The sequence below is a fragment of the Triticum aestivum genome, chromosome 5A (genome assembly GCF_018294505.1).
Source record: "Triticum aestivum cultivar Chinese Spring chromosome 5A, IWGSC CS RefSeq v2.1, whole genome shotgun sequence".
Taxonomy (NCBI): domain Eukaryota; kingdom Viridiplantae; phylum Streptophyta; class Magnoliopsida; order Poales; family Poaceae; genus Triticum; species Triticum aestivum.
In genome coordinates this window covers 17023053-17031846 of record NC_057806.1, presented here as the reverse complement: position 1 = coordinate 17031846, position 8794 = coordinate 17023053, and the positions used below count along the sequence as shown (strand labels likewise).

At 40.7% G+C, this 8794-nt stretch overlaps 1 pseudogene; it reads right to left on the bottom strand.

Moving 5' to 3' along the window:
• Positions 1-5604: 5604 nt before the first annotated feature.
• On the bottom strand, positions 5605-6122 carry LOC123101137 (SNF2 domain-containing protein CLASSY 3-like; annotated as a pseudogene).
• Between the last annotated feature and the right edge of the window lie 2672 nt (positions 6123-8794).

Sequence of the window (8794 nt, the reverse complement as noted above, 5' to 3'; positions counted from 1 at the left end):
AAGTGTGCACGTGCAACGCACGTATAACCTTGAGAAATAAATCTCCTGTTGCATGTAATACGTAGAATGTCAATTCTGCAAAGAGGAAGTTAAGTACTTCCTGTGCATGGAGAAAAAGGATCCCGTCATGATATAGTAATTCTAACTAATATGATAAAGAGAAGGCACATGAAACTAATGAGGTTAGTATAATATAGCCAACATAGCACATCTGCATTGTTATATTAACACACACCTTGATAGTTAGCGAGCATCAAAGGAAGAAATTAAGATAGCTTGAGCAAAATACAGGAATAAGCAAATAATTTGGTAGGCTATATTCTTCATCTTTTGAAACTGGTAGGCCCGAGTTTCATACAGAATAAATCTAATAGCTTTACAGTCAATCGATCAAGAATAAGAATACATCTATGGCCTATACATTCAACTCTGTTGTAATATGTACGAAGTCGAACAACCATTTATGAGTTTGTTCTTGCAGCTCTTATCAGGTTTAGTACAAAGGACCAAAGTAGCAGAAGATGAGTCTGAACTGAAGGAAATCAAATAAACCAAATATGATAGTAGAAGATCGCATGGTACACATGGAGCCAATATCATATCCAGCCTTTTGTATTGTCCCTGATATCTGAGATGTGATTTGTTACTATGGGTGTAGCATACACATTTGCGAAATTATATATAGCATTAGTTGGCACAAAAAATTACTATACACAATGTGGATGTGGATTATACTCTTGTCATTTTGAATTTAAGCTTTGATCAGCATATATGCAAAGGAAGTGCACGCAGATGAACAAAAAGTCAAATTTTCTTTGCTTTTTGCGGTTCATGGAAGTATACATGCAGTGCACCTACATACCTTGAATGAAACTAAGGTCCATAGTTAATTAGCACCACCACCACTTTATGAAGGAAAAAAATACCAACCAGTGGATATGCCCACTCTTCTAGTTCTATTTGTGCACATCATCTTACCATGCACTTCAAACACACCGAAACAGACTCTTAATTAAACTAACGTCAGTGAGTGTGAAGACCACATCACAGCAGAGGAGGGCCGCTTGGGCCGGGGCTCAAGACGGGCCATCGGTAAGTTGTGTAGATCTGGCGGGCGGGTGGTCTGCTCCATTTTAGAGTCTACATTCCTATAAACAAAACATTTCATGCATGAAAATCTGAGTCCCCTAGGCCTAGCGATAGTGGTTATCAAAGATTAATTTAGGATCTATTATCATAAAATAAGAAAAGAGATAAATTTATTGTATGTGCTAGCGTGCATTACCTCAAACACACTGTGTGCACCGTGGTGCGGGATGAGCACCAACAGAACATTGGCGTGATAGCATGGGGAGGACGATAGCTGATGTGTGACCACCACCTTCTTCCACCTGGGATCCCCTTCCACCTCTCTGGTGCCTTGATCTCCCCTCTCCTTCACCGCACGGCCACTGCAACCTCCTTGACCACTGTAATCAAGAAGCACAACTTGGAAAGACGATGGCAACGGCGGCAAGTCCAGAGTAGTACGATGGAGGCTGCAGCGGCTGGGCAGCGGTGCTGGCGGCGGAGGTGGCGTTGAGCATGATGCGGTCATTCCCCCTAGAGTAGTTGTTAATATGAAGACGGTGGCAGCGGCGACTCCATGGAGGCTGCAGCGGCTGGGCAGGGGCGCCGGCGTGAGAGGCGGTGATGGGCATGATGCAGACTGCACAGTAGGCTGCGCTAGGCGGGGGCTCCGGCGAGGGAGGCCGCACTGGGCGGGGGCGCTAGCGAAGGAGGCCTTCCTGTGCTGGCGCGCTGCATGCCGGACTTCGTCCTTGTTGTCGTCGGGCCGGTGGATGTGCGTGTGGGTTGGCGTCGGGGGTAGCCAGAGAGAAGAGTTGTGGCCTTGATCTGCGGCCGCATGCTGGCGGCGGCGATCTAACCTAGGAGGATGCGATGGACATGGAAAGATATAACAGGAAGGAGTCAGCAATGGTGTTCGATCGGTTTGATAAGGAGCTGATTACGCTTTGACGGAACACGTATTCTTGGCGGACCATTTTTTGGCAGAGTACGTCCGCCGGAGGGTTTTTGCTAAGCGCTAACGTGGTGATGTAATAGATTAATCCGGACTGTTAGATCTGGAGAATTTTGGAAGAGGTAAAAGAAATTTCCAAGGTAAGACATGAAGCTTCCTTGAACTGAATGTTGGTTATGCAAGCAGTCGAAGTTAGGACCTAGCGTGCCAGTTATGCACTCTGAAGAATGTAAACCTTTGAACTTGTCTATCAAGTCAAGGATACATGATCCAACTATCGACATAAATTATAAAATCTGTCAGAACACTATCTATAATAAATATAGCGAAAGCAAGCACTTGTAAGCACAATGTCTAAAAAATGTCAAACTGTGTACAAGTCTAGTTTACACTAAAAGTAGAAATAGATTTTATGCACTGTAAATGACAGAATCTACCCACAAAGCTTAAAGGCACGGACTGGCAATATATATTTGTGAACCGAACATGACAGAAACTGGCAATATAACCTCACGCCACAGTTTGGAAATAAATATGATGGTACATGACATTAACAATAAAAGTAATGTTAAAGAAATTTCAAGCCATCTGACAAAAATAGAATATCACATTAACCAAAAATCTACCCTGTTTTCACTCTAATTTAAGGGAAATAAACATGTTTTTACATGATAGGGAAGACAAATGACACATGCTCCTTTTCAGTGGCATAGGGCGCTGGACGCGACTGTGTAAGGAGACATGCTCGTACCTGTCATGGCCGCGTAGCATTGCAGGCCCACGTCGCCGTCGTTCCTCGGGACGAGAAGACCAGGAGAGTCAAACCAAGAGTCGAGCCGTCGAAGACGACGAACACTCAAACATGTGAACGAAAAGAAGGAAGTGATGGAACTCAAGGAACGATTGGAATCAAGGTCAGGGTCTGATCGATCATGTGATCCGAACAAACAGGAAACGAGAGATTTGGTTTCCACGTTATTATCTGCTTACATGCGAACATGGGCCAGGCCTTTTTCTTATTTCCTTCTATGTACACAGTACAGAAGGCTGAGTTAAAAAAAAACATGATGGCGTAGATCATGGTAATTATTATTAATTGATATTTTCCTTCTATGTACGCATCACACAAGGCTGAGTTTTAAAAAACATGATGGCGTAGATCATGGTAATTATTGTTAATTGATATTTTCCTTCTATGTACGCATCACACAAGGCTGAGTTTTAAAAAACATGATGACGTAGATCATGGTAATTATTGTTAATTGATATTTTCCTTCTATGTATGCAGCACACAAGGTTGAGTTTCAGAAAAGCAAATATACGATGACGTAGATCATGGTAATTCTTGCTAATTGATATGATTAAAATAAGCCCAGGTTGGAGCGAGATTATGGTAATTATTGCGTAATTATGATGGCGTAGATCATATGGTAATTGTTGATAATTGATTATGGTAAATGATGTGATACAACATTGAGGCAATCCGGTCCATTGGGAGATGGCGGATGTATGGCTGAGATGTAATCTTCCCGCCACAACTCGATTGTTTAATAGTAGTATAGATGGATAATTTTATGTTGACAACTTTTACATTTGATGCCATATTATTTACACTTTTTTCCATGAAAATTTTGGTCTCAAATGACCAATGTGATGACCATATTCATTCCATAGTTTATGATAATGTGGTGAACATGGGCATATAGGTGAATATTTCGATTACAAACAATGTTGCCAAATAGAGTTTTGAACTTTTTGTACAAAAATATAATTTTCTATTTTCTAATTATCAACCGGGACTAAAGGCCCTCTGTCCAATCTTAATTTGTTTTTAGGCTTTGCAAAAAAGAAAAAACCGATGTTGTTCATTCTCCGGGCAAATGACAAATCCAATACAAAAGATAAAAACTGCATATATTGTTTTCTGCTGTGCCAAGGGAAAAAATGTCTTCCAACATCCACTTGACGATAAACTTATGATCAATAGACGTTAGTGGCATATGAGTACCCGGTGAAAATATTCAGTAATATGTTAGGGAGTCAAAAAAATTGAGTAACACATGGGATGGCCAAAGTGTCTATGAGGTATAAGGAATCTACTCATTTTGAAAAGCACGAGTTCATTATAGCGAATAATGTGACTTGCACCTTTTCACCCAGTTGCACATAGCAAAAAGTGGAAATTACATTTTCATTGAAATGATGCTCGACATTTTCTTCAAGTTGCGTGCATCAGTGTGGTCTGTTATTTGGGTAATCGTCTTCCATCTTGTCGCCGATGATGACACACATCTCATAGCCACGCTCTGGTCACCTCCGATGGATCTTCGTCGATTTAAGTGTCGCATTTTTTTATGGAAATAAATGAAAAAAGTGTGCTGCACACATCATGTACGTTAAAGTGTGAACAGATGGCTTCTCAAAAATGTAAACAATTATTGGATTGAAGGAATCTTTTTTTAGAATAAATGATATACATATATCAAGACTTTCCACTAGACCCTCTTATCCCTATGCTAACCAGCATGTTCAGTCCTTAGGTTGGGCAATGGTACATATGTGAATTTGCAAATAATTGTAGATCGATTATAACAATGATAAGCTAGAACATTGGACTTCTTATGATATTCGATTAGATCAAAGAACATGCACATCTATAAATCATGCATACATAATCAAAATAATTTTTATACAGTGTTAATAGAAAGTCAAAATTATCACACAATAAAACATACCAAAGATTACATTTAATTGATCACAACCAAGTGATAAAATTGAGAAACTAGAGAGAGAAGATGCCACATAGCCAGTGTTATGGACCATAATCCATATCAGTGGTCGGGGCGCACCCCTGGATTAGCCTCCTGAGTGGAAGGTCACGCGCTGCTAGGTAGGAGGCAATCCTTTCACCTAATTTTGTTCTCGTTCTGTTTAGCACATGCATAATTAAAAGATTGATAGGAGGTGGCGCAAAAACTAAGAGAAAGGAATTCGGCAAGTAATGTTAGAAGAATAACGTATACTTAAAGGATTTGATGAGCGTAATATATTGGAGCTTAATATATATAATTCAGAATTAACCTCACATGACTTGTTCTCACAAACTTGTAAACGATTCCTACAAATAGATAGAGGAGACATACGTATACTGAGTCATTGCCTGACGACCAAGGCTGAGCCCCACAACCTCCTGCATCCTTGTTGCCAGCGACACAGATGAGCCCCCGAACCTCATCACCATATCAAGCTTATCTCCTCCCACTCCGAATCGTTCGTGGAATCTCACTGCCGCAAGAATGCCATCTCCGCCACCCTCTTTCTTGGCATTATAGAGAGTTAGCAGCAAGCCAAAGGGGATACGAACGGGTAGTCATCGTGTGGTAGCACGGTCAAGAAGCCGGAATACGATGGCACGGCCGGATCATGCTGCCGGCTCCAGCAGGGAGTCGTCCCACATGTACGATCTCAATTTAGAATTTCTATTTTCAGTACCTTGCAAATAATTTACTTCTTTCGTTGAAGAATCCATAAATTCAGAATCTGATGGAACAAACAAATATGGAAATTGCAACATTTTAATCTTAGAAACTTCCATTTCCCAGCGATCTATAAGTTCTATTGTCACTGGAAATCTCTTTCAGATTTTCATCTTCCATCATTTGTTCCAAAATCCTGTCATTGGAAATAGATTCTGATGACGGGTTGCACTCCGCAGGCTGTGCCTCACTTGAAAAGAACAATTTGGACATTTGGTCTTTCTTAGCTTATATATATCATATTTGCCCTTCTCTTGTGTTCCTTCTACGATTAGATTGTATGTATGGACAATCTTCTACAGACCAATTCAATATGCACATCAAATCGCCCGCCTTTGGGCAGAAGGGTTCCACACAACATCGAGGAGCACCGCACGTGACGCTCCAAAAAGGGTGATACCTTCTCCACACACCTTGGTAGATGCAAGCATCACCTTGGCCTCGCTCTCGATATCATTGAAGTCCACCATCAAGGCCTTGCGGGTTTTAACAGAGACGTTTCCACTCATATACAGGAGCTCGTTGTCTTTAGTCCAGTTGAACTGTTTCCTCAGTTGTTCCATGATCAAGTCCAATGGTTCTAGAAACTGGCTAAACACAAGCACTCGCTTCTTTAAAGCTTTACTACTGGAATTTTCGTCTTAGCCGAGTGCAATTAGGTAGTCGGCAATAGTATCTTTGTCGAGTTCCTACCAAAGGAGTACTCGACAAAAATTAAAACTCGGCAAATAGGTACTTTGCCGAGTATTGTCAATGAAACACTCGGTAAAACAACAAAACTCAGCAATCAGGGCATTGCCAAGTGCTAAACTTAGAAAAGGTGGTCTTTACTTTGTGTCCACTCGGCAAAAGGGTGTCTTAGCTACAATGCATTGTTTTGGCTGTAGCGGTTGCGCACGACCTCAGATGAAGATGCCTCAAAAATCAATGTTGTACATTTTGACGAGATGGATACTTTTATGTTGACAACTTTTACATTTGATGCCATATTATTTACACTTTTTCCATGAAAAGTTTGGTCTCAAATGACCAATGCGACGACCATATTCATTCCATAGTTTATGATAATGTGGTGAACTTGGGCATATAGGTGAATATTTGCATTACAAACAATGTTGCCAAATAGAGTTTTGAACTTTTTGTACAAAAATATAATTTTCTATTTTCTAAGTATCAACCGGGACTAAAGGCCCTCTGTCCAATTTTAATTTGTTTTTAGGCTTTGCAAAAAGGAAAAAAACTGATGTTGTTCATTCTCCGGTCACATGTCAAATCCAATAGAAACGATAAAAACTGCATATATTGTTTTCTACTGTGCCAAGGGAAAAATGTCTTCCAACTTCCACTTGGCGATAAACTTACGATAAATAGATGTTAGTGGCATATGAGTACCCGGTGAAAATATTCAGCAATATGTTAGGTAGTCAAAAAAATTGAGTGACACATGGGATGGCCAAAGTGTCTATGATGTATAAGGAATCTACTCAATTTGAATAGCATGAGTTCATTTTAGCGAATAATGCGACTTGCACCTTTTCACCCAGTTGCACTTGGCGAAAAGTGGAAATTACCTTTTCATTGAAATGATGCTCGACATTTTGCTCAGGTTGCGCGCATGAGTGTGATCTGTTGTTTGGGTAATCGTCTTCCATCTTGTCACAGATGATGACACACATCTAATAGCCAGGCTCTGGACACCTGCTACGGATCTTCCTAGATTGAAGTGTCGCCATTTTTTATGGAAATAAATGCAAAAAGTGTGCTGCACACATGGTGTACATTAAAGAGTGGACTGATGGATTCTCAAAAATAAAAATAAAAATTGGATTGAAGGAATCTTTTTTCAGAATACATGATATACATATATCAAGACTTTCCACTAGACCCTCTCATCCCTATGCTAACCGGCATGTTAGTCCTTAGGTTTGGCAATGATACATATGTGAATTTTCAAATAATTGTAGATCGATTATAACAAAGATAAGCTAGAACATTGGACTTCCTATGATATTCGATTAGATCAAAGAACATGTACATCTATAAATCATGCATACATAATCACAATAATTTTCATACAGTGTTAATAAAAAGTCAAAATTATCAAACAATAAAACATACCAAAGATTACATCAAATTGATCAGAACCAAGTGATAAAATTGAGAAATTAGAGAGAGAAGGTGCCACAGAGCTAGTGTTATGGACCATAATCCATACTAGTGGTTGGGGCGCACCCCTGGGTTAGCCTCCTGAGAGGAAGGTCAGGCGCAGCTAGGTAGGAGGCAACCCACTACTAGGAAAAGGCTTATTAGTGGTGCACCTGTTTTGGTCATTAATGACGCAATATAGGTGCGCCACTATAATCACGCTACTAGTAAGATATACTGATGGCGCACCCCTGGTGCACCATTAGTATACCACACTATAGTGGCGCACCAGGCAGTGCGCCATTAGTAAGTCACACGGTGCGCCATTAGTATGCCTCCCAGGGGGCCATATTTACCTTGTACTCTGGGTTACTAATGGCGCACTAATAGATAATGCGCCACTAATAGTTTTTTATAGCAGTGCGCCACTAATGTGTTGTATGGTGCGCCACTAGTATGAATATTAGGAATTTTTTTCCTTTTCTGATTTTTGCACAGGATACAAAATATATTACTGCACAGAATATATACAGCACAATATATAAATAGCAGATTCATCAAATACAATAGAAGATTAGTCTCCGAATACAATTCATCATATTAGTCTCCGAATTCAAAAGACCGAACAAAGTTAGAACATTACAAGTCTCGAGACCGCGAGTAGCGAGTTTGTCGAAACTAATACTATATTCGGAGATAATTGAGAGATGTGCCCTCTCTTATCTCCTTGGTACTGCTACTGCTATGCCTAAACATAACTTAGATTGAACTGAGGACCTAAATAACCTCTTTAAGGTAAAATAGCATAAAACAATATAGACCCTGACTCTCCATTATGGAGGATGGAGATCATCCTGTCTCACTAGTAGAAAAAGGGCATGTTGTCCCGGTTCGGGAGGGCCTTTTGCCCCGGTTCCTGAACCGGGACTAAAGGGTCAGTACTAATGCCCTGTCCCTTTAGTCCCGGTTCAATCCAGAACCGGGACAGATGGGCCTCCACGTGGCCTGTGGGCGGAGCCCAGGCAGGAGGGCCTTTGGTCCCGGTTGGTGGCACCAACCGGGACCAATAGGCATTCACGCGTCAGCATTT